Here is a 26,504-nt window from a genome sequence, read left to right as displayed (position 1 = left end):
GTGATGGATAAGGAGGGAGCCCTAAGAGACATAGCCAGTGGTGCTCAAGCCACCGGCACAGTTCCCAAGGACAGGTCAGGAGATTTGCTGTCACCAGAAGGAAACCCCCCAATCAACCTGATGGCCACAGGAGCCAGCTGGCCACCACCCCTCCCGAGAGGTGGTTCTGAATGAGCTAGGTCACTGCTAGAGCCCAGTGTGCTTTTAGCATTGCCATCACCTGGGTGGAGCTTGTTGGAAACACCCGGTGTGGGGTTCCCCAGGGCTATGGAATCAAACTCTGCCTTTTCATCCTCTCCCCCATCCCACCGTCCCAGGTGATTCTGCTGAGCTTGCTGGTCTAGGCCTCCTGTTGGTTGGGAGGGGAGAGGCGTGGGGGAGGCGTCGCAGGCACTTTCCTTTGTGGGCCTCTGAAGAGACGCAAGGGAAAGTCACAAGTGAGTAACGCAGCCGCACTTCCTGCCTGCGGGTACCTTGTCACCCGTGAGTCATTGTCACTCCTTGCCTTCTCATGCCATGGGGTCCCACCTCTCTCCAGCTGGGGCACAGGGGCCTGAGCCCTCAGGCCTTGCAAAGCTCTTCACTCCTTTCTTGGCTGCTGGAAGCCATGTCTGTGTAGCCGGGAGGGAGCCCATGACTACAAACCGATGGCTCACCAAGACCAATCGAGGTGGCGGTGAGGCCCCTGCAGCTCCCGCCGTGGCGTGGGTGCTCCGAAAACCTCTGTGGCCGAAGGAGGGAAGGAATGAGACGGGCAGAGGGCAGGCAGCAGGCGACACTTCTGAGACAACCTCACCTGCTTTTAGTTAGCTAGACAGAAAAGTCAAGTTCAACAGAAAATGAAATAGGAGCCCTCAGGGAGGTTCAAGACCCCAGCCCACCCCACCCTCAGGGACTTGGCAGGCAGGTCGCCCTGAGCCATCGGGGTCCCTGGCAGGCTCCCACAGAGCGCGGCCCCACTTCATTTCCCCTGTGTTACCCCACCAGAGGCTCGGAGCACAGAGTGGCTATACTACAACATTTCTTTGAAAGGGAAAATCTCCAGGCAATTTTTTCAATCTTACAAATATTTTAAGAATGTCTGTGCCGTCCAGACTGGGCAGCGTGTCTGCCTCGGCGTCCATCGGCATCACTACAAAGAGAAATCAGTCTCGGGCGTGGGGAAGGTGGGCCGTGGCGTGGAGCCAGGAAGGGGAAGTCTTTTCCGGTTGTGATAAACAATGCTGGCATGCTCGGGTTCATAGCAGGTTGCCTTAGAGCCCTGGCCCTGGCCCTGCTCTGTGTGCTCCAAGGCAGCAGATGGGAAGGTCCATTTATTTGAGCAAAGATGCGTCAGGTGGGCTTTTAAAAACAATTACGGATAAGAAAGTTCCACGAGCATGACCTTTAACCCAGCTGATTATTTACCAAGTGTGGGCGTTTTTTGGGTTTTTTTTTTGTTTGTGTGTTTTTTTTTTTAATTTGACAGGCAGAGTTAGAGAGAAAGAGACAGAGAGAAAGGTCTTCCTTCCATTGGTTCACCCCCCAAATGGCCACTATGGCCGGAGCTACGCCAATCCAAAGCCAGGAGCCAGGTGCTTCTTCCTGGTCTCCCATGTGGGTGCAGGCGCCCAAGCACTTGGGCCATCCTCCACTGCCTTCCTGGGCCACAGCAGAGAGCTGGACTGGAAGAGGAGCAACCAGGACTAGAACCCGGCACCCACATGGGATTCTGGCACCGCAGGCGGAGGATTAACCAAGTGAGCCACGGCGCCGGCCCGTGTGGGCATTTTCAAGGATTAGGTATTAATAGGTTTGATGGAAAAACTAAATGATGTCAAGAACTTTCCTGCATTCCTGTGAGTCCCCAAGCCCCACGCAGCTCCTGCCACAGGCAGTGTAGGTTTAAGGAAACGTCCACGGCCGGAGGAGGGAAGGAATGAGAGAAACCAAGGGCCAGGAGCCAGCAATGCATCCCAGAGAATGTGGGCTGCTTTTCTCCGCAGCTTAACGTCAGGCACCACCCAGGGGACTCTGCACACCGAAATGCAAGCTGAGGATGAATATGAGACAATGAGGATCTAGGGGAACCTGAGCCCTGATGACCCCCGGGCACCGGACTCTGTAGAACCCCATGGCTACAGTGGGAAGGCAGCCCCTAAAGTTTACACGTTGGAAACAGAGTTCCTAAGGCAAAGGTGGAGAGAGAAGGGGCCCAGTACAAAGTGGTTAGGTCATGAGGACTCTGCTCTTGTGAGTGGGTCAGCCTTGTGACTGTAGGAGTGGGTTCTGGCTCTCCAGAGCAGGTGGATCTCAATCCCGGTGCCTCCCTCTCTTGCTCTCGAATGCTCTCTTGCTCTTCCACCTTCCCCCAGGGAATGATGCAGCACCAAGTACAGCCAGGTGCCAAGGCCGTGCCTTTGAACCTCCCAGCCTTCCAAACAAAGCCCTGTCCTTTATGGATCACCCAGTGTCAGATGTGTGGCTTCCAGCAGCGCAAAGTGGGCCAAGACCCCCCACTGAAATAAGTTATCTTCTCCTTCGGCTCCAAGACCTTGTCTTAGACTGGATTCCACAGAATAGCAGAACTGGAGAAAGGGGTTGTGACGCAAGGGATTTGTGAGAGAGTGCTCCCGGGACAAGGGGTGGGGAGTGGGGGGAAGCAGGACAGGGTAGGGGAAAGCTAGCAAGGGTGTAGCCTCCCCATGAGAACCCAGGGAGCACAAATTAACTCCACCCCCACATCCACCCCCGCCAAGTTGACCCCACCAGGAGACCAAGGGGCCGTCAGTCACTAGTCACGGGGTGGAAACAGGGGTGAGAAGGTGGGGTCCTCGAAAGGGTGGGTGGCAGGTGGAGAGTAGCCATGCCTAAGGAAGCCAGCTACCGCATTCCCAGGTCTCTTTCCAGATGCAGTCGGGCCTGGCTAACAGGACTGGGTACTAAATGTATGAGGTGATCTTTTCAGATGCAGACAATTTGGGAGAAATTTGAACAGTCCTCCATCCTGATCCCCTACCTTGCTGTATTCTTTTTTCCCAACCCCACACACTAGGAGGTAAGCCTCATGAGGGCAGGCATTTTCATCTCTTATGACTGGTATAGCCCCAGAACAATGGCTGACACAGAGAAAGTACAGGGTACATGGTTGCTGAGTGAAAGAGTATTTTGAAGAGTGTATTCTGTCTGGTTGTCAATCAAGGGTTTTTGCAATGATTCTTTGTGTCCAAAGCAATCAAATTCTGACCTCCGTGAGTAAATGGGGAACAATAACATGTTGGAGGAGGTATCACAGAGCCTTGTGATTCTCAGATTTCAGTGTGTTTAAGAATCATCTGTTAGGCCGGCGCCGAGGCTCACTAGGCTAATCCTCCGCCTAGCGGCGCCAGCACCCTGGGTTCTAGTGCCAGTTGGGGCGCCAGATTCTGTCCCGGTTGCCCCTCTTCCAGTCCAGCTCTCTGCTGTGGCCCGGGAAGGCAGTGGAGGATGGCCCAAGTGCTTGGGCCCTGCACCCCATAGGAGACCAGGAGAAGCACCTGGCTCCTGGCTTTGGATCGGTGCAGTGCGCCAGCCGCAGCACACCGGCCATAGTGGCCACTTGGGGGGGTGTACCAATGGAAAAAGTAAGCCCATTCTCTCTGTCTCTCTCTCTCTCACTGTCTAACTCTACCTGTAAAAAAAAAAAAAAAAGAATCGTCTGTTCGGAGGGAGCGGGTGTATAGCTTAGCGGTTGCGACGGTGGTTTAAGATCCCAGAGTACCTGGGTTCAGTTCCTGCCTCTGGTTCCTGACTCCAGCTTGCTGCTAGTGCAGAGCCCGGGAGGCAGCAATGGTGATGTAAGTGATATGGTTCTCCCACCTGGGAGGCCGGGATTGCCTTCCTGTCTCTTGGCTTTGACCCAGCCCATTCCCTACGGTTATGGGCGTTTGGGAAGTAATGGGAGCTTCTCTCTCTCTCTGCCTCACAGATAAATGAAAATTTATATTCTATACACACATACACCTACTTCCTCTGTTTAAAAAACAAATCACCTAGGGATCTTGTTTAAAGTATGATTCTAGGTTCCCATGCTCCGAGATTCCGATGTAGTCGTTTTGCGGGATCTCCATAATGTGGACTTGAAAAAAATCATCGCTGCTGATCTTGACGTAGGTGACCTGAGGCGCGGGCTTTGAGAAACACTTCTCAGTCTGAAATAGCCACTCAGATATAAATAGCTGTCCCAGCCCACCCGGCTGATGAGCTGCAGAGCTGGGGCGAGACCTGGCTCTGCTCACTTCGTCGCCGCGTGTTTTCCACTCACCATCTCGCTTCATCTTTGTTTATAAGCGTCTCATGTATGTTGGTTACCATGGGAACAAGAAGAGCCTGATGAAATCCTACCCCCGCGGCTGGGCGTTGAGGCATAGGCTGAGAGCTATCTTGAGGAAAATCTGGCTTCACACGTTATTATGGTTTGTGTTGCTCCGTTTTCCTGTAGATGCTTTGAATGTTGTAGATGTGCCGTGGTGATGTGCTGATGTCATAAGCGTTTGTCAGGAGGGAACATAACGTGAGCCAGGAACTGCGGCAAGGCTGCACAAATTGATTCAGGGGGTGATACTGGAAAGATACGGGGGAGTTATGCAGGTGTGCCTCTGTGTCTGGAGGGGGTTGGTTCCAGGCCCTCCCTTCTGATTCCAAAATCCTTGACTGCTCAGCCCCTTATATAAAATGATACAGTATCTGCATACAGCCCATGCCCATCCTCCCGAATACTTTACGGCATCTCTGGATTATGCCTTATACCCAACACAGAGGAAGTCCTAGGTAAACAGTTGTTACTCTGGGTAACCCAAAGGGTACGCTCAAAAAGGTGACTGCTAAGCTGTGTCCCAGGAGAAATCCTTAAAACAAAAACCATATCATGTGTGGCACTTACTGTGCCACACCCCCATTTAGGTGTCTTATCCCATTTGATTTCCACCGTGGTAGATACTATTATGTCCATTTCACAGATGACCAATCAGGTGAACTGCCTGAACGCACACAGCTACTAAGTGTTTGAGCTGGGATTTTTAAAAAAGTATTAAAGATGTATGTGAAAGGCAGAAAGAGAAACGGACAGGGATCTCCTAGCCACTTGTTTACTCCCCAAATGCCTACAGTAACGGAGCTGGTACAGGCCAAAGTCAGGAATTGGGAGTTCAGTCCAGGTCTCCCACGCGGATGGCAAGGACCCAAGTACCAGAAACAGCAACAGCTATCTCCCAGGGTATACATTATCAGGAAGCAAGAATTGGGAGTAGAGCCCGGATTTGAACACAGGCACATGGATATGGGGTCCCCGGCAGCATCTCAACTGCTATGCCAAGCGCCCACCCCTTGAGCTAGGACTTAATCCGCACAGTCTGGGTCCAGGGTGTGTGCGTCTATACAACCACTGCTCTCCGATGCACCTGATTCATATCAGGCGGGACTCTGTCTCCTGCAGCCGCATCATGCCGCCTGATGAGCCACTTGCCAATGGGAGCTGTGATGCAAGTGAACTGCTTGGCAGTTTTGATCAGGGATAATGAGGGAGGGGGACAGTTATTATGGTCTGGATATTGAAGGACCCCCAAAGGCCCACGTGTGAAAGGTTTGGTCACCATAGTTTTATGTTAGGATAGGAACTTAATCCAATTACAGAGCTTGGAGGTAGAGCTTTGGGGAGGTGCCTGGATTGAATTGTTAGGACAGAGCTGTCCTAATGAGATCCTGCGGCTGTAAAAGGCGCAACTTAGAGACCCGTGTGCCAACTCGGGACTCCGCCAGCAGGTACCCCACCAGCAGATGGCCAACCAGTGGGGACACCCCATGTTGGACTGTGAGCCCCCAGAACTGTGAACCCTTTCCCTATATAAAGCTAGGCTGCCCCCAGCAGTGTTATAATGGCAAAGAGCTGGCGACCACAGGGGTGTTAGTAGGACAGGGGAAGAACCACTGGAAGAGACTTGGGTCGATTTCAAGTCATGGCTCTGGAGTCTGATGATGTGAAGTCTCTCGTCCTGTCCTTTTGGACACAGACAGAAGGCCTCCCCTGCCCCTTGTTGTGTTTTCTGAGGGATTCTTTCCTAGGGGAGGAGCTTGGGGAAGAGAAAGAGGACAGCGCTGACGCTGACTTCTGCGGGAGAGAAGGCCAGGGGCTGAAGAGGGATTCTCCCGGCTCGTAGCTGAGTTAGCCCCCAGCGATCCACTCAGGGAGAGAAGAGCAGTGGGCTGAGAGAGGAGCACGGTCTAGGCCCCAAGCCCTCGTGGGCTTTGGCTGGGAAGCTGCAGGGGCACCCAGGCTATTTCAGCCATGGGGCCTGCTGGGAGAAAAAAAGAGCTTGAGAGAGGAGACTGGAGGAAGAAGCAACCATAGGCCAAGCTTTGAGGCAGAGAACGGAGAACATTCTTTTAATCTATTTTGCCATCAGGCAAAGGCCTGTGAATAGGGGCTGCTCCAGAATTCATCCTAAATGGAGAGAGACTAGCGGTGGAAGAGAAAGGCCTCTTTTTTTTTTTTCTTAAGATTTATTTTATTTGAAAGGCAGAGTTAGAGAGAAATAGAGATAGAGAGAGATCTTCCATCTGCTGGGTCACTCCCCAAATAGCCACAATAGCCGGGGCTGGGCCAGGCCAAAACCAAGAGTCAAGAGCCAGGAGCTTCTTCCAGGTCTCCCACGTGGGTGCAGGGGCCCAAGCACTTGGACCATCTTCCGCTGCTTTCCCAGGAATATTAGCAGTAAGCTGGATCAGAAGTGGAGCAGCTGGACTCGAACCGGCATCCATGTGGGATGCTGGCATTGCAGGCAGTGGCTTAACCCATTATGCCACAGCACCAGCCCTGAAAGGGGGCCTCTTGAGAGAGAAGCAGGCCTGATTCTCTACCTTCACTTTCTCCTTTCCTCCTCTTCATCATTGTCTTTGCTGCTACTGCATCCTGTCCCCCCTCCTTTGTGCTCAGTGAAGGTGTTCCAGGCAAGCGAAATGAAGCTAAGAAGAATGGTCTGTAGCCTTAGCTCTTCATTCAAGAGCATATTTGCACCCCAAATAAAGCGTGGCTTCTGGTAGGTGACTGTGGGTGCTTAGGGTGTTAGGAAAGTCAGCAGTGGTGGCGGACATGGGTCATTTGTGAGTGAGACATCTGCTGCTCCTTTGGTATTCAGGAAACCCCGAGGAACACACGCCTACAGTGCAGACGGGACAATGCTTAGGGAAGGTTCCCCCCGCTGCTTCTGAAGGGGTACCTAGCCAGGTGAGGAAGGGGCTCCAGGAAAGGTGCCTTGTACCTGGGCAAGCCCAAGGGGAAGGAGCCCACTGCTGCTGATGCAGTAGTGTCAGCATCTCACAGTAGCCCCACTGGGTCCTTCCTCGGGAAGTCTTCGCTAAGCCCAAGTCCTTCAACCTGGTGAATTTTAGCACAGTGGTCACAAATGCATGGCCTGATTGATTAGGACAGTGACCACGACCATGTCAGCAGCACTATATACTTGAAAGATTGGCTCCAGGTAGCCACAAGCCTCTCCCAGCCACGTGGGAGCTGCTCTCTTCCTGAGCCTAGAAACATCCCAAGTCCAATGTCCCTGTGGCCTCCTTGGTACCCACGGGCTAGTGAGATCTGGGCATAGCTGAGTTGCACAGCAAATGCATAAAAATAACTGGGCTTATCTTACTATGTTACAAGCTGAAGCGTGTGCCCTAATTTTTTCCAGTTGGTACATTCTTCCTACGCACCTCAGTGAAACAAGCAGAAGTTGGTGACAAGGCGCCTGCTGTGCCACGGTGATTGGAGTGTGTGATGTGTGGTGATCAGAGCTCCTCGGCGCCCGTGGCCCAAGCACTCGCCCAGTGATCATCCCGGCAGGTCCTTACTGCCGACCTCCCATCAAAAGGTGAGCAGGCAACCGCGGAGCCACGCGAAGGCTGGGCACCGAAACAGCAGCTTTCTTGTCTTTTCAAGCTCTCTGTTTGTTTATGAATAGCAAGACTGACTTTCACGCACAGCTTGACGCTGAAGGTTTGGAAAGGTTGGGGTCTGGGAAAATCCACAGCTGTCATAGAAGAGTTGATCCAACCCGGTGGTTTCCCAAGCAGGATGTCACACGACGGTGTTGACAGTGCTGACGTGGGCCCTCGGGGGCGGAGGCGCCACAGGGAATGTGAAACCCACTAGTGCCAGACTTGAGCCAAAGCTACAAGAATCAAAGGCACAGCTGGAGACCCTCAGGAGGGCGAGAGCTGTCCGTAAAGGGGAGGGGGCGCCGCCCGGGCCACGCAGTGCTGTGTCAGGGAAGGCAGCGTGGGGCCTGCGCGGGGCTGCGAGAGGGCATCCCTGGAAGGCGCTCCGCCTTGCACGCGGATCACGGCCTCCCCGCAGCGTGACCTCTCGTTTCTGCTACTTTGTCTCATTTCTTACTTTCTCAAGTGGTGTGACCGCTTATGCAGAGGCCAAGGGCTGCGGGCCGCGGTGCCAGGGGAGATTGCTCGGCTCCTGAAGGCCTGAGCCAGTGGGTACACGTTGGCAGTACCTGGTGACAAACATTTTGACTACCACCCCAAGGACCCAGAGAGATGCCTGCATTGAGAGGCCAGCAGGGGACAGGCCACTCACGCCACCTGCTAAGTTCTTGTCAGGACCTGTGGCCCCTACAATGTTTCAATGATTATTTTCCTTCTTTCTCGCCTCCTGCCTTGACTAGCCTCTGAATACAAAGTAAGTTAAATAAGGTGTGGATGTGTCTCCACTGTACTTCAAAAAAGATTATTTATTTATTTGAAAGGTGGAGTCACAGAGAGGCAGAGGCAGAGAGAGAGAGGTCTTCCATCCGCTGGTTCACGCCTCAAATGGCCATAAAGGCCGGAGGTGGGCTGATCTGAAGCCAGAAGCTTCTTCCAGGTCTCCACGTAGGTGCAGGGGCTCAAGAATGTGGGCTATCTTCCACTACTTTCCCAGGCGCATTAGCACAGAGCTGGAAGGGAAGTGGAGTAGGCGGGCCTCGAACCAGCGCCCATCTGGGATGCCAGCCAGCACTGAAGGTGGCAGCTTTACCAGCTGTGCCACAGTGGCGGCCCCCACCTTGATCTTCCATTCCTGAGGCTGTCCAGGTTGCTAATCCTTGGCTCAGCTGAGACCTTTGCGTGGCTGCCCGCCCTGCCTCTCCTCGGTACTGTTCACACCACTGTGTGGCTCCTTGCTTCGGAAATGACGCTGGCTTTGTCATTCAGTAATCTCCAGGCCTGGCCAAGGACTCTAATGTCCCATTTCATTCACCCAAACAACAGATGTTTCACACCCTCTCATGAACACTTCACCACCCAGCACTAATACATTTTGGTTATAAGGAGGGTTGGTAATTATTAGCAAAGAAAAATATAGTCCTCCAGTGAAATTTAAATTCCAGATAAGCAATGACTCAATTTTTATCTATGCCCCATGCAATAGTTGGAACATGCTTATAATTTTTCAAAGGCATTTGAGTTTGGAATTTGACTAGATGTCCTATGTTTTATCTGGCAGCCCTAGTTCCAAAACATACAACAATAACAGTAACAACCTGGAACTTAATGACTTACATAACCGAGAAGGCCAGAGCTGGGCCTGCTCCAGCATCGCCTGACGCTGGGGCCTGAATGACGTCACCAACAAGAGGGTTTCCTCTTCCTCCACTTCCGGGTCAGCCTCTTGTGGGTCACCTACGTACTTAGATAAGGTTCTGGCCTTTTGGTGGTGAGATCACTGTAGTTTTTTAACCTCATTTGCTTAAAATTCTGAGTCAGTGAAAAATGAAAAGTTGTTTTTCTGAAGGCTCCCACAAAACTCAAGAGTCACTCTAATTTGATCAGCTTAGGTCACTTGCCCACCATTCATTCAGCCAATCTTGGTGACCCAGGACGTGTGATAGAGTGCTTGGCTCACGCTGGGAGTTGGGGCGGCACATCCCACCCACACCACTGCATGGACAGACCAAGGGCTTTGCACAGGCGAAGCTGTGGCTGGAGGGTGGGAATTGGATGCTGGCATGCAGACAACATATTCTCCACTCACACCGAGTGAATATATGGACTGGGCCATGTTCTTTGGCTTCTACAGCACTATATATACACAAAGACCTAGAGAGAGGCAAGACTGAGACAACGTGGAAGGCAGGGCTCCCCTTTCAAGAACAGGCCAACAGTGCTGCCCGGCTCCATCCTCCATGCTCCTAGCGCTGACAGTGTCACTCCCGCCAGCCTTTCTTCTTCCCTGGCTGTTCCACAGTGTCCCTTATATATGCAGCTCCTGAGACCATTCATGGGAGTGGGCGAATCTCAGGAGCACAGCTTCATTATCGCATAACGAACACTACTCACACTACCTGATGTGCAGTGAGTCCAAGACACATGATCCACCACAGGCTTTTCTGTATATCAGCTTGCAAGGGCAATTGCTTTAAGATGTTGTTAATGTTTAACCTGAGCTTTATTCGCATTGTAAGGGATTGCCTCAGTTTTGTTCATTATTTTTAAAGTTATTGCCTAAAGGATGGCTTCTTTTAAAAATCAAATATGGGGGGCTGCCACTGTGGCACTGTAAAGCCACTGCCTACCATGCGGGCATCCTATATGGGTGCCAGTTCATGTCCTAGCTGTTCCACTTCCAATCAGGCTCCCTGCTAATGGCCAGGAAAAAGCAGTGGGAGGTGGCCCAAGTATTTGTGCCAGGGCTCCCACATGGAGGACACCCATGAAGTTCCTGGCTTCAACCTGGCCCAGCCCTGGCCATTGAGGCCATCTGAAGAGTAAACCAATGGATGGAAGATCTCTCTTTCTCTTGGTCTCTTCTCTGTCTCTTCCTCTTTCCTGCAGTGCTGGCATCCCATATGGGCACTGGTTCGAGTCCCTGCTGTTCCACTTCCAACCCAGCTCTCTGCTATGGCCTGAGAAAGCAGTAGAAGATGGCCCAAGTCCTTGGGCCCCTGCACCCATGTGGGAGACCAGGAAGAAGCTCCTGGCTTTGGATTGGCCCAGCTCTGGCCATTGCAACCATCTCAGGAGTGAACCAGCAGATAGAAGACCTCTCTTCCCCCCTCTCTCTCTCTCGCTCTTTCTCTCTCTGTCTCTCTGTAACTCTGCATTTCAAATAAATGAATAAATCTTTTTTTAAAAAAAGCAAAAAAAAAAAAAAAAAAAGCTAAGTGAGGAAACAGACCTCTAATAGATGTCCAAATAAAATTTTTTAATTAAAAAATGTTTAAAGATTAAGGGCCTAAGAAATAGGATACAAAATTATTTCTTTTTGATATAAAAGAAATCTGGAGGGAGGAAGTTGGGAGCTGATGGAGTTCTCCACAAAGTCATCTGCATTGTCAGTCTTGGCATATTCTACTTCATGATCCAAGGTGGCTGCTTGAGCTCCAGCAATCATATCTGTGTTATGGCCAACAGGAAGCAGGAAGGAGACAGAGTATACTCACGCCCTTTGATGACATGTCTTTACATTTATACATGACACTTTTATTTTCATTCTGTTGGCCAGAACTTTAATCATATGTCTGCATCCATTAGGGAAATTCACTATTGATTCCCGGTGACCTTTTGCCCAGTTGAAAATAGAGGGTTCTATTAGCAAGAGAGACAGAGAGAATGGATATTAGGAGCAAACAGAAATCTTTTTTTAAAAAAATGTATTTATTTATTTGAAAGTCAGAGTTACACAGAGAGAGAAGGGGGGGTGGTTCTTCCATCTGCTGGTTCACTCCCCACCTGGCCAGAACAGTCAGAGCTGTGCCAAACTGAAGCCAGGAGCCAGGAGCTTCCTCCAGGTCTCCCATGTGGGCACAGGGGCCCAAGGACTTGGGTCATCTTCTACTGCTTTCCCAGGTCACAGCAGAGAGCTGGATTGGAAGTGGAGTAGCCAGGACTAGAACCGGTGCCCATATGGGATATGGGATGCCGGCGCTTCAGGCCAGGGTGTTAACCTGCTGTGCCACAGCGCAGGCCCCATCTATCATGTTAATTTAACATAATTTTAGAATGGAAGGGGTAAGCAGTGAAGCAAGAGTGCCCAAATGTTGATAATTGTTGAAGTTAGTTGATGGGTACCGGGATTCTGATGCTATTATCTCTACTTCCATGGACATTTGATAATGTCATTATAAAGGCATTTGTGTGTGTGTGTATCATAGTATAGTTTCCTTAGAGATAGATAAATGTTTAAAGAGGAGAATGGAATGTTACATTTTCTTTTTGTCATGAAAATACTTGGTGGATACAGAGAAGATGGTGAACTTTCTTGAGGCTTCTCTCTCCTCTGTGTGAAACAACTTTCATTTGGAAAGTTGATTTCAATCTTAAAAAGCAGAATATAAGATTTTCATTCAAGAGCAGTGACACTGTGTTGTTGTTTAAGAGGGCTGGTTTCAAGAGAGCACTTCAGTTTTTATAAAGTTTTCCTTCTTAGAAGCACTCTGTAGGGAGACATGGCACACAACTCCTGTTCCTCCCTGCCCTCCTAACTCCCCAATATTTATTGAGAACCTGCTCAGAGCTGCGCTGGGAATACAGAGATGATAAGACACTGTTGCCTACAGGGGAAAGCAGCCACATAAATAGGAAATGGGTGGTCATACAGGACTGTGGTCTGCATAGCCCATCGTGACCACACAAATCACACTCACAAGACAAGACGAGTGCAAAAGTATGGGTCCGGAAAAGCAAAAACAGTAGGACAGGTCGTTCCTTTTGCAAATGTTGCCTTCATTGAAAGAAACCCAGTATATATCATGTGGTATTATATAGCTAAATGCATGCCAACTGTGACCCTACTAGCAAACTACAGAGATGCTTTTACAATGAATGGGGTTTTCAAATGTTAATATATTCCACATATTTTAAATGGTAATATGACTTGACCACAAATTCCTCAGTTGGAATCAAAAGAAATGTGATCTTTAATGAGGAAAGTCCTTCAAAGAAGCTAGTGAAAGATAAGTTAGGAGCTAAGCTAAAGCTCAAGTTGGTGGAAAATAGTTTTTTCAAATAGAAATGACTCATGTAAACTATTTAAAAAGACTTTTGGATATGATAGTGCAATGTCTGGGATAGGAAACATTTGGGGATGAATAAATGATTGAATAAATGAATGAAAGCTGGTGAGAGCCCTAGGGTTCTGGTCCTGGCTTTGTCAAAAAGCAACTAGGCTGGCGCCGCAGCTCACTAGGCTAATCCTCCGCCTTGCGGCGCCGGCACACCGGGTTCTAGTCCCGGTCAGGGCGCCAGATTCTGTCCCGGTTGCCCCTCTTCCAGGCCAGCTCTCTGCTGTGGCCAGGGAGTGCAGTGGAGGATGGCCCAAGTACCTGGGCTCTGCACCCCATGGGAGACCAGGAGAAGTACCTGGCTCCTGCCATCGGATCAGCGCGGTGCGCTGGTCGCAGCGCGTCGGCCGCGGCGGCCACTGGAGGGTGAACCAACGGCAAAGGAAGACCTTTCTCTCTGTCTCTCTCTCACTGTCCACTCTGCCTGTCAAAAAAAAAAAAAAAAAAAAGGCAACCAAAGTATTAGGTAGGTCAGTTAACCTCCTTGGTGTTTCATTTCTTTTGTTTTTAAGATTTGTTTATTTACTTGAAGGGCAGTTACACACAGAGAGAGAAGGAGAGAACTTCCATCACTGGCTTACTCCTCAAATGGACATAATGGCCTGGGCTGGGCCTGAAGCCAAGAGCCACAACTGCATCTGGTCTCCCACGTGGGTGGCAAGGGCCATCTTCTGATGCTTTTCCAGGTACATTTTACAGGGAGCTGGACTGGAAGCAGAGCAGCTGCCCCTGAAGCAGCACTCATATGGGATGCCAATGTTGCGGTCAGCAGCGTCACCCATGGCACCCCAACGCCAGCCCCAGGATTTTCTTTCTTAACCAGTAAAATTATGTGGAAGGATGTATTCGGGTTTCAAACTTCATTTGGCCACTTTTGTTCACATTAGTCATTGTGCTGAAGCTCAACACACGAGAGGAAGCCAGTGTATGTCCCTGTGTGTGTGCAGTAGGCCAAGGGTATACCGTTGGTTCATTCTGAAGTTCTATCTGCTGTGCTTTGGATACGGTTTGAGAGTGTGCCCCAGTGGAAACGTGATCCCCCCTGTAGCAATGGTGAAAGTGGTGGGGCCTATGCAAAGTCATTCCGTCAGAGGGGCATCACCCTTAGGAAGGATGAATGCTGCTCTCGTGGAGAGAGTTGGTTCTCATAGAGCCAGCTGTTATGAAAGAGTGGGCCTGACCTTGACTTTCGCTGTGTGACTGCTCCCACCTTGACACCCTCCGCCATGTGGTGATGCAGCTAAGAAAGCCTCGCCAGGGGCCCCACACAGATGGAACCTCCAGCCTTCAGAACTGTGAGCCAAAGAAACCTCTTTTAATTTATAAAGGACCCACCCTTAGGTATTTTGTAATAGCAAGAGAAATCAGACTGAGATGCCCTGTGTTACTGGCCCAGAGTCACCTCCTCCCAAGAGCAGGGCTTGGAAGCTGCTGGCTGGGGGATCCTGAATTTTTATGCGACCCCAACACTGAGGGATCCAATTACTGCAAACCACTGAGCCACAAAAGAACAGCTTAGGAAACAGCCAAGAAAAGGTAAGCCTGTCTGTGGAGACAGAAGGTAGAAAAAGCGAGGCATTTTGGATGGATTGAACTTGGTAGCTCACCTGAGAAGCCAGGAACAAAAGATTCACTTTCAGGTTGGCTTCCCAAATGGAGAGAACACACACGGGTGTAGGCCCAGACTGAGGCCTTGCAGAGTAGTAGCCCTAGGGGCAGTATCAGCAGTCCCAGAGGGCTGGCTTTTCTCAGGCTTCACCGTTTGATCCCCCCAGCCAACAGATCGTGGAAGAGAACTCCAGACTTCAGAAAGCCATGCCTGTTAAGACATAGCCTGCCCTGCTGATAACAGCTGTGGTTATAATAAGAGCGAGTGAACAAAAACACATTTCCCCAAGCATTAAAGCCCCAGCACATTTTCCATCATCTCTAACAGACTGAAATCCCTGGCTTGCAGCAAACGCTTCAAGCGCTCTTGAGAAAGGAGACTGAACTCTCCACTGGCAGCTGCCCCAAGGACATGGCAGGACCGAAGAGAATTCCTCTCCTTTGCTTACAGGAACTGCTCTTGGGCTGGTGCTACAAAGACCTTTGTGTTTATCCAAACCCTCCCTGAGATAACGCTAAGTTAGAGCAAGGCTCCGGACAGCTGCGCACTGCTGAGCTGAAATGAACAGTCTTATGACTGAAGCCTGGGCCAAAACCACCTCCGTAACACACAGCCATGAACTTCATCGGTCAGGATCTTGTGTTAGTGCAGAACCACATGACATCTGGAAATAGCCTTGAAGAACTTGGGCAAGAAGAGACTGAACCCCTAAACCTGACCTTCCCAAAGCCAAGCCACCCATAGCTGATCACTTTATCAATCTGTGCAGTCTCCTTGGAAAGGAGATTGAAAAGCGACGAGGTGAGGACTGTGTAGTAAGTCAGCCCGAGAGGCCTGGGTTCCTGGCTTCCAGTCTGGTACTTAATAAACGAGGCCAGCCACTTCTTTATACGTGTTTATTTCTGCAGACTATGGGGCGAAACCATTGTCGACAGCGTGTATTTTCTCAACACAAGTTCCAAACCACATAAGATTGCATTTTTTTTTTCAACACAGCCCTCAGTACTGAAAGACTCAATCTGTCTCTAAGAGTTTGTAGTCTTTTGAGTGTCTGGCAGGAGGAAACCTGATTTTCCAATGGCTCCTTCTTAGCTAGAATATTTCCCTGGAATTCTGTGTGCTTTGTGGAATCAGAGCTTGTTCTTCCTGGTGACACCCTGAAGTCATTGTTGGGGAGCTTGAGTTATACCCTAAGTGTGAAGTCGCCCAGCTGAGCTCTTGTTTAGACTAGAACTAAGCTTCCTGGCTAGATAGTTAAGCTTCCCCTTCTTTGTCCAGAGTCCCAAGGATCAAGCTCACCAGCTAGCAGTGTGGCACATCTGCATTGTAGCTGCCAGAATCGAGCATAGTGTCCTTTCAATATTGTGCCTCATGACAGTATGGTCCACATTGTGTTGTAAGACATGAACAAGACTTGAAAGGAGATTTCCTGATTGACATATGTCTTTCTCCGGATAGTGAAAATCTGGATTTTCTTTCTTACTTTCTTTCTTTCTTTCTTTCTTTCTTTCTTTCTTTCTTTCTTTCTTTCTTCCTTCCTTCCTTCCTTCCTTCCTTCCTTCCTTCCTTCCTTCCTTCCTTCCTTTCTTTCTTTCTTTCTTTTTATATATATATATCTTCTACAATGAATAGATACTGCTCTTATAGCAGGAAAAAAAGAAAGTGTGTGTAGATGAGGTGGCTGTAATGCCATATCCAATGGGATGTTTGTTCTCTGGAGAGCTCCCAAGCCTAGATTGTTCACAGAATTTTCTGGAAGACTTTATTTTATTTTATTTTATTTGAGAGGTAGCACTACAGATAAAGGAAGAGACAGAGAGGTATAAGGCTACCACAAAACACACCAAACACCAGAGTTAAGGGAAAGGTTTATTGTGGGGTGGCGGATAGCCCTACGGGCTGGGGGTTGGGGGGAAGGGCGAGAGTAAGAGAGAAGAATCAGGAGGGAGAGAGCACAGTGCTGGAGGCAGGTCCTGTTATACGCTTGCCAGGGGGCAGGGAAGTAGGAGCCACCAATCCCATTAGGGTGGGGGTAGAGCTGACACCTGTGTTGGGCCATGGGGCTTAGGACTGAAGCTGACTGTGCAAGGGGGCCACAAGGGCCAGAACCCCAGAGCATAGATGACGGCACCATCTTACTAACAAAAGGTCTTCCATCTGCTGGTTCACTCCCCAAATGGCCGCGATGGCCGGAGCTGGACTGATCCAAAGCCAGGAGCTTCTTCCAGGTCTCCCACATGGGTGCAGGGGCCCAAGCACTTGGGATCATCTTCCACTGCTTTCCCAGGCCATCAGGGAGCTAGATTGGAGGAGGGGCAGCCAGGACTCAAACCAGCACTCATATGGGATGCTGATGCTGCAGGCGGCGGCTTTACCCGCTATGCCACAGCACCGGCCCTGGGGACATTCTTAGCCTCCATCTGCCTACCACACAAGGAAACTCTATCCACTTTCAACTTCATTTCAATTGTGGAAATTTGGGGCAAATTTTCAAGTGCCCAAATGTCCCTACTAATTAATGGAACAACCAGCTGAAAAGGATGGGAGCCCACACCAACAATTTAATCTTGCTTTTCCAAACACTTACGTTGACTTGGTTGTCAAAGTTGCTCATTATCGCAGGGATACCCATTGCTGACACTTTGCTGTCATTCTCTTCTTCCACGGTGCTGTTGGGAAGGTCTCCGTGCTGGCATCCACGTGCAGGGTAGGAAATAGAAACACCTTGGACCGCGACACTGGAATGCCGGGCCTGGCGGATTTCCTTTCCAGTTGTGTGGGCAGGACCTGAAACGTGTGTCCCAGTGCATCACGGGGGGATGGGGAGGAAGCTGCAGGGTTTTGTTCTCCAGACAAGCTCTGTTTAACTTGAAGGCAACATTTTATTTATCTAAGCTGTCTGCATAACTCTGATACTGTGCCTGGATTCTGATTGTGTAAAGATCAATAAGATGGTTTGGAAACAAAATATGAAAAGATAATCAAAAGACAGCACATAGGGTGTTTTGACAGATACAAGCTGAGACTTGAATACAGCCAAGAGCATAGTGGAGGGGGAAATAAATAGAATATGGCGGGGAAGAAAAGCTGAACAAGCTTTGCCAGGGCTCCCCTGGCCACCTGCAGCTGCTGAGAGAGGAGCTGACTCCTGGCCTTGACCCAGGAGGGCTGCCCTTTACTGGCTAGACAGTGAGAAGGAATGACCGCAGCTTTGTGGGCCCCTGGGGCCTGACCTCCCTTTGCGCACAGGGCAGAGGATGAGCACCGGGTGGAGGTCTGTGCAGTGCCCACTGGGCTCCCCTCCCTGCAGGCCCACCAGCTTCCGGCCCGGATCCTCAACTGGCCCCACCTCCACTCCTAGGGAGGAGGCCGGCTCCAACATTCCAGCACAGGCACCCAAGCGGGTGAGGTAAAGGGTGAAGGGGACACAGCAGAGCCCCGGTCTGCTTCCCCAGCCCGGTGCTCCGCCTGGCTGCCAGATACCGGCGGAAGCAGAGGGGAGCCGACCCACTGCAGCTCAGGAATGGACACGCTGCTGGCTTCTGCCTCTGTGGTACCCACTTGGCAAGAGCAGGGACCGCCAGCTCTGGGCTTTGGTGTTCGGATCCGCATCATTGCGCTGGGCTGCAAACACACCATTATCGTATTTGTGCCGGAGGAATGGCGAGAGGAGGAGGTGTGCTGTTTGTTGTGCTTCCCTCACACTGTCTCCTGCAGTCACGCCAGCATCGGGTGAGGTTCGTGGATCCCAAGTTACACCTGCTGATGGGGTACAGCTCGCCCCGCCTCACGTAGTGCCAACGTCCCTGTAACCGCGGGGGTAGCACCCACGTGTAACTACCACCAAAGGCAGTGCACCCAACGCTGGCTGATGCAGTGGCTGGATCCCGAGCAGTGCCAGGAGCCAGGAAGTGCTTCCCAAGGCAGCTAAAGTACACAGCCTCCACTTTCTGTCCTTAAACGAATGTATTGTACGCATGGGCATTCCCCCGGGGCCTCTCTCTCTTGGAGAATGACGCAGACCCTGAGATCCCTCCAAGATGTCACTGTAATCTCATGAGCTCCCGAGGGTGCCTCCCCCATAGCACTGTTCCGTTTGGACAGCCCTTGGACTGCTTCCAACCCCACCCCAGCACGTGGGCGGGGCTCCGGGTTTAACACAGAGAGAGGAGCCTTTTTGAGCCCCCGATGTGGGCATAAAAGACAAAAGGCTCATCTTGATGCCCAAAACTAGAAATGAGGAAATAGGTTCATGAACACCAACCTAAGGGAGAGCCTGCTTCGCTCTGTTTACATTTGCATAGAGAATTCCTTCGTGGGCGAGCTCACTCAATAATTCATTGAAAGGAAGTTCTTTGAGAAATCCACAAGCATGACTTGAAGGTAAAAAGCCAGGCTTTTGCTTCCCATTCCTGGAAGAATTTAGGGCAACTCATTTTTGGCGTGAGATGAGTGAAGCATGAATTCTTATATATCGTGATGAGCTGCCTACCTTATCTTCCCTGGGTAACTGCCTGTTAGCCACTCAGGGCTCATCTCATCTGATTGACCAATAAATTGGACCCAATTTGGGACACCATCATGAAGAGTTCTTCTGGGTCCTACAAATGCTTTTTAAAGTGCTTTTAAAAAATGCAGTCGTTCCTCATCATATCCATTAGGGCAGTTCAGGGAAGAGGGATTTTTGGCACTTTCGGAAATCTAGCCCCAGCACAATGGTGAAGAGTGAGGCATATGGGTTATGGGAGCCCATTGTGTGTTTGAGAAAACAGCCACAGAGGCACAGCCTAGGAAACCAAGCCTCGGAGGAGTTAAAAGGTTTCAAAAAGCAGCGATGAAAATTAGTGTTTTCATAACATCCTCAAAAGAGTCTAAAGAGGAAAAAAAAGTTTTCAAAGCCAAAGGCTCATAGGTCAAGTTTAAGTTTATAGTAACAGGCAACTAGCAAGCAAAATTTATTGGATACAAAATTGGCCTTAATCAGAATTTTCCACTTCTATATGAACGCAAAAATGCTTAGACATTTACCAGTTGTTAAGAGGACTCGGTACTTGTTATTATTTTATACCATAGCATTTCAGCCTGTGGGATTATTTTTTACAATGCAATTTTCAAAATTGTCTGGTGAAAATCCAGCCTTGCCAATGTTTGGTATGCCTTGTTTTAGTCCTGGCTTTCTGCCCCCAGAGATTTTTATTAGGCTAATTGGACATTTTACAAAGGGGGTGGTTTTTCACAAGACTGGATTTTGCACACAGAGGTAGGGATTCTCAGATGTGTTGAGTTCCTAAACCTTTCCTGCTCCAACTCCACTGAGTCTCGTCGTCACGTAACCTTGGAACCAATGCCAGTTTCCCGCACTGTTTCATAAATCACCGACACACGCGCCAGGTCCCCTAAACAAAAGCTGTGGTAGAGGGGCAGGTGTAGAAAACACACACGCAGGGAAATGGAAGAAGATTTGGGCAAAGCAGATTTTCCTGAAATTCTTTGTAAGCAGAGGAGAGGGGCTGGAGAGGAAGGGCCATTCATGGCTATAACAATGGCATTCTTTGTCCCATAAAGACACTGCTGGTGCTGATAAGTTTGAATGGGTCCAGCCACTACTAAGGGATGTGGTTTGCAATATTGCAGCCTAAAGCAGGGATGGAGGAGAACAAGGGGAACGTTAAGGGGCAGAGGCTGAAGCCTCAGAGCAGGCACACAGAGACACTTGGCATCTTGACCTTGGCAATCTGACCTAAGCAGCGAACCACCCCTCAGGATAGCTGAAAGACCCCGTGACACAGAGACGGGTTCATAGAACCCACAAGCAGAAGGTCACATTCTACAAGCAAAACAGCTGCTTTTTGGGTCTTGAAAGGGCCTGGAAGTTTGCACGTTGTCATCTGAGCAGAAGCGAAAGTTAAAAAGAAAGTTCAGGCCGGCACCACAGCTCACTAGGCTAATCCTCCGCCTTGCGGCACCGGCACACCAGGTTCTAGTCCCGGTCGGGGCTCCGGATTCTGTCCCGGTTGCCTCTCTTCCAGGCCAGCTCTCTGCTGTGGCCCGGGAGTGCAGTGGAGGATGGCCCAAGTACTTGGGCCCTGCACCTGCATGGGAGATCAGGGTAAGTACCTGGCTCCTGCCATCAGGATCAGCGCGGTGTGCCGGCCGCAGCGCGCTGGCCACGGCAGCCATTGGAGGGTGAACCAACGGCAAAGGAAGACCTTTTTCTCTGTCTCTCTCTCTCACTGTCCACTCTGCCTGTCAAAAAAAAAAAAAAAAAGTTCAGATGCGTTAGAAGAACTCTAGTACAAATGGTTGAGAACACAAAAGCTTGGGTCAGTTGGGAAGGATTCAAATCCTGACTGCAGTTGTCACTGGATAACCTTGGGCGCGCTGCTTTAACCTTTTGTGCCTAGGCTTCCTCATCTGTACAGTGGAGATCATAACACTGCCTGCCTCACTGAGCCCTCATGAGAATAAAAAAAATTGGTGCGTGTCAAGCCTTAGGTTCATAGTTCGCATTATGTGTGAGTTATTTATTGAGCACCTAATATATGCCCAGATCCCATGTTAGGTGCTTCTGTTTAAAGTTTAATTCAAACTTTAGAACAAACTTAGAAGGCAAGCAATATTTTTTTTTTTACTGGTAAAGACATTGACACTCATAAAAGGCTAAGAAAACTACTCAGGTCCATGCAGATAAAGTGACCCAACTGTAATGAAAGAAATGCAAGCATTTCTTTCGAATCCAGGTGTGCCTGCTCTTAGCACTGTATCAAAACCCAGTGGCACCCCCGGCTCACTTTACCTGTGTCTTATTACCACTGATATGGTTTAGACCATTACCTTTGTGCTCAGTATTATGTGTGAGAAAATTATTCCTTTCTCCATCATCATTCATTTCATTCAAAATAAGCAGACAGCATTAGATAAATGCATTCGACTGCTTGAGCCAGTCTGGACCTTGGAGGACATCCCCACATGTCACGGGTTCTGGTCCAGTTGGAGGAAAAGAGAATGGTTGCCCCTGCCTGCCTGCCTGCTCTCAGCAGTCGGGAAGGGCCAGCCAGCAGGCAGCTGCCTCTGCACAGAGTGACGAGGCCCAGGGCAGCCATCTTTCCTGAGAGCAGAGCACCTGCTGGCCGGGTTGCCAGGCAGCCCTTCTCATGCAAGCCCTCCTTGGGGGCCCCAGAGCCCTCAGGAACTGGGAAACAGAGCTTTCTGTACCCAAAGCACGCGAGGCAGGAAGCAGGCCTTCCTCAGGCTGCCCTGCTCAGCTTCCTGGTCACACAAGAGGGTGAGGGGAAAACAGGCAACGGAAAACCATTAATTAGAAAAAACCAGCACGCAATCGTTTTTGGAACAGCGCAACGGTTTAAAGTCAGAGTGCATAAGAAATGTAGTCATGGCTGACCAGTGATTACTTTCATCTGCCAAATGCCAGCGAGGTCCTCAGGAAACTTATCCAGCACCCTCCTGCTGGGAGGGGGCGTGGAAAGGCTGTTTTACTAGAACCCAGAGAGGTGCTGGCTAGAAGACCAGGGGACAGGACACCACACAGCACCGTCAGATGTCAGCTTACACAGGCCGGTGGGTGGTCCGGCAGTTAAGATGCTGATTAACATATCAGCATCTATGGCACTTCAGGTTAATGCCCTGGCCTGAAGCACCAGCATCCCATATGGGCGCCAGTTCGAGTCCCGGCTACTCCACTTACAATACAGCTCTCTGCTATGGCCTGGGATAGCAGAAGATGGCCCAAGTCCTTGATCCCCTGCACCCACGTGGGAGACCAAGAGGAAGCTCCTGGCTCCTGGCTTCAGATCAGCACAGCTCTGGCCATTGCAAACAACTGGGGAGTGAACCATTGGATGGAAGACCTCCCTCTCTCTCTGCCTCTCCTCTCTCTGTGTAACTCCGACTTTCAAATAAATAATAAATAAATCTTAAAACACACACACACACACACACACACACACAACAGAGTGCCTGGGTCCCATTCCAGGCTCCAGCTCCTGAATCTAGCTTCCTGCTAAGTAGACCCTGGGAGGCAGGGGTGATGGCTCAAGTAACCGTGTTCTTGCCGCCTTCATTGGAGATCTGAATTGACTTCCCACCTCCTGGCTCTGCCCTCACTGGAGATGCAGGCATTCAGAGAGTCATCCAGTAGACAGGAGTGTCTCACAGTCTGTCTGTCTCTCTCTCCCTATTAAATAAGTACATTTTTACATTAAAAAAAGAAACAGACTTACAGGGGCTCAGGCTCTATCGGGTCTTGGGCTGTTATGGCCAGAGAACACACAGCTTACTAGAGCATCCGGAGGTGAGCCTGTGATCCATGTGCCCTAACCAAGGATGTTAACAAGAGCACTTCTGTAATGCATCCAAACTGGTGTTTCAGATGGAACTACCACTGGCTGGGCAGAAGGTGCAGCACACTGGTACTGTTGGGGAAATACTCCTAACCAATTTCTTCTATTTTTTCTTTGGTTGGTTGTGCTTTCGGTGACATATCTAAGAAGTCATTGACAACTAAAGGTCATAAAGACTTATACCTATGTTTCAAAGATTTTTTGTAGTTTTACATAACACATTTACACCTTTAATGTATTTTTAGTTATTTTTTGTATGGTTGTCCAGTTATCCCAGAAACATTTGTTGAAAAGACAATATTTTATTGACTCCATTGAATTGTTTTTAGTACCCTGTCAAAAATTGACTGATTGTAAATGTCAGAGTTTATTTCTAGACTCTCAATTTCATTGAATAATCTATGTGTCTATTTTTTTAAAAGAGTTATTTATTTGAAAGTTAGAGAAGGAGTAGAGACAGAGAACAAGGATCTGCCATCCACTGGTTCACTCCCCAAATGGCTACAACAGCCAGAGTTAGGCCAGGCCAAAGCCAGGAGCCAAGACCTTCTTCCAGGTCCGCCACATGGGTGCAGGGGCCCAAATACTTGGACCATCCTCTGCTGCTTTCCCAGGCCACTAGCAGGGAGCTAGATCAGAAGTGGAGTAGCCAGAACTTGAGCTGGCACCCATATGGGACACCAGCACTGCAGACAGTGGCTTAACCTGCTACGCCACAGCATTGGCCCCTATGTGTCTGTTCTTAAGGCTAGTAGCACACTGTCTTAAATACCATGGCTTTAGGGCTGGCATTGTGTTACAGCGGATTAAGCTCCCATCAGCAATGCTGGCATCTCACATGAGCACTCATTCAAGCCCCAGCTACTCTACTTCCCATCTAGCTGCCCGATAATGCACCTGAGAAAGCAACAGAAGAGGACTCAAACACTTGGGCCCCTGCCGCCCATGTGGGAGATGAGGGTGAGGCTCCTGGTTCCTAGCTTCGGTCTAGCCGTTTGATCATCTTGAGAGAGTATACATTTCTTCTGATAATGCTGCATTTGTTTGAAATATTTTCAGCTACTGTTTCATATTTCTTTGTTAATATAGCAATTCTTTAATTGAATACAGGTACATATTTTAATATTAATCAAAACAAAAATTGCATTTATAATTTATAGATCAAAAATGTCCATGTTTATATGCTTACTTAGAGAGCAAGAAACTCTATGAAAGTAATTGTATAATTCTTTCCCTATAACAATACAAATGCTTTCCTGACCTAACCAATCTCAGCAAATTAAAGTTCTTGCAATCTTATGTTAGCCATTCATACTTAAAATCCCATTAAAGTGGAAGATTTCATTACAATGTGCATCACACTGCTTTGAATATCCTCAGTGATGGCAAATCATTGTTTTTGAAACTAAATTGCTTTCTTGGAATAATCAGAAGTCATTTAGAGCCAAGTCTGATGGCTCCGTGAAGACCATGATCAGTTTGGGTAATGCCTTTCTTTTTTCAAGACTGAACTGTTGTTGCTAGGCAATAGTTAATTCTTTGTCTTTAATTAAACTGTCAGAATTTATGTACTCAGATGAGAGTTATCCTGCAGAGAAGTCCCAGCCTGAGTCCCCGATCTAATCAACAGATTGAGAAAAGACTGGGGTCTTGCTTCCCTTGATATAGGGAGTGTTCAAGAAAGGAGCTAAGGTTAGACAGCCCCAGCTGCTCCACGCAATAGTGTGGGCCACCATTTAGCAGCTGTGGCCAACTCACCCATCTCCCTGCTGACAGTTCCAACCAGTCCATGCAGCAGCCCCCACAGGGCAACCCATTCTACACCAGCTCCCTCTTTGTGTACCACCAAGCAAGCCCCTCCCTTTCCCATGTAGCAGAAACCACGGGTTCCCCAATGTGGCAAGCATAGAACCAGAGCCAGCTGCAAATATCCAGTATGGCTACAGAGTGTGCTTCTGCAATGACCTTAAGGTCATTATCACGTCATTATAATAAAATTATCATGGGGACACTCCTACTCCCATCATGCACCTGCTGCAATGACACTTCCAATATTTCAAAACAGGATAACAGAAATGGGCAGCACTGAAGTCCCACTCCAAACTACCCATTTAAATATTCAATTAAGCCCCACCCCAGACACCACCCCCTGTGCCTCCTGATAGTGTAAAAGGGTGGCTTGAACTTTGTAGATGGGGATCACTTTTTTTCCCATTCTCTCTGTCCTGAACTTAGTTCATGAGCATGCATTTTTACTTGAAATAAATCCCACTTCCCTGCACACCTTTATGCCTCCCCCTTGAACTTTCATGTGTGGAGCAAAGAGCCTGGAATAGCCCAGCTGGCCCCATGGCTCACAACACCCTCTCCCTCCCAACACATCCCCTAGAATACGGAATTTCAACCTTATCACTGCTATCTAATTGGGGGATATTGGGGACTATCTAATCCTTTGCTGTTAGGGCTGTCCTGTGTGTTACAGGATATTTAGCCTCACTCCTCACTGGTACCCACCAGGTGCCAGTCCTAAGCCCCTAGGCATTTCTATCTAAAATGCAAAACCACACCTGTCTGAGAACTACTATCCTCAACATCTTTCTGTCCTGGAGCTTTGGGTTTTCCAAGGGTTACGTTTTTATTTACAAAGTCTAGGCCAAGGATTTCAAATACATGTGCTTCCAGGAGCAGACAAATCATTTACAGGAGTGAGGGAGAACAGATATAAAACTTCTTTTGAAAGGCAGAGTGAGGAGCTGGGGTGGGGTGGGGAGAGAACTTCCATCTCTGGCTCATTCACCAAATGGCTGCAATGGTTGGGGCTGGGCCAGGCTGAAGCCGGGAGCTAGAACTCCATCTGGGTCTCCCATAGGTACTTGGGCCGTTTTCTGCTGCCTTTCCAGGCACATTAGCAGGGAGATGTGTGGGGAGCAACTCGGATTAGACTAAGTTACTGGAATTAAGACTTATTCTATGCATCTGCTCTCCCACAATATGGCGCTGGGAGAGGAGTAAACAGCTTCTGCGCAGCTGCCTCCAGTTCGACCAATAAACTGCAGGAGCTGATCTTGCTCCTGATTGGAGGAGAGCAGCGTACTCGGCGTGTGGGTAGCAGAGTTGGGATTGGTGGAAGAGGACTATAAAGGAGGAGAGAGACAACATGCACCAGGAACATCTAAGGGGAACACCTGAGGAACACCTGAGCAGCCCGAGAGAGAGCCGGCCGGCGGTGTGCCGCTCCCCCGCGGAAGTGGGGAAAGTGGCAGGGGGAGCCGCCCTTCCACGGAGGTGGAAGGATTGGCAGCCAACTCGGGAAGAACCAGCAGCAAACCCGGGGAGGGCCGAGCAGACAAAAGAACAGCGCAGGGTCCTGTGTCGTTCCTCCACGAAGAGGGGGAGCGACAGAGATGGATCAGAAGCAGAGCAGCCAGGACTCAAACTGGTACTCTGCTATAGGATAATGGCCTTGCAATAGGGAGT

The 26,504-nt window shown here is 49.5% G+C and overlaps 1 long non-coding RNA gene across 3 annotated transcripts in view; it reads left to right on the top strand.

Annotated features, from left to right (window-relative positions):
* Positions 1 to 262: 262 nt before the first annotated feature.
* The window catches only part of LOC138849951 (uncharacterized), a 34,106-nt gene continuing 7,864 nt past the window's right edge, over positions 263 to 26,504 (top strand). For 2 of the 3 annotated variants that reach the window (XR_016235846.1, XR_016235845.1), the window contains exons 1-2: positions 265 to 437; positions 7,698 to 7,877. This is a non-coding gene — a long non-coding RNA (uncharacterized LOC138849951). Of the gene's footprint in view, positions 438 to 7,697; positions 7,878 to 13,590; positions 15,528 to 26,504 lie in introns of those variants that run through there. The other variant, XR_016235847.1, reaches the window with a different exon arrangement.

The sequence above is a fragment of the Oryctolagus cuniculus genome, chromosome 6 (genome assembly GCF_051225735.1).
Source record: "Oryctolagus cuniculus isolate XC-2025 breed Fujian yellow rabbit chromosome 6, ASM5122573v1, whole genome shotgun sequence".
Lineage (NCBI taxonomy): Eukaryota > Metazoa > Chordata > Mammalia > Lagomorpha > Leporidae > Oryctolagus > Oryctolagus cuniculus.
Note: the sequence above shows the minus strand (reverse complement) of the source record. Positions and strands in the feature narration are given on the sequence as shown.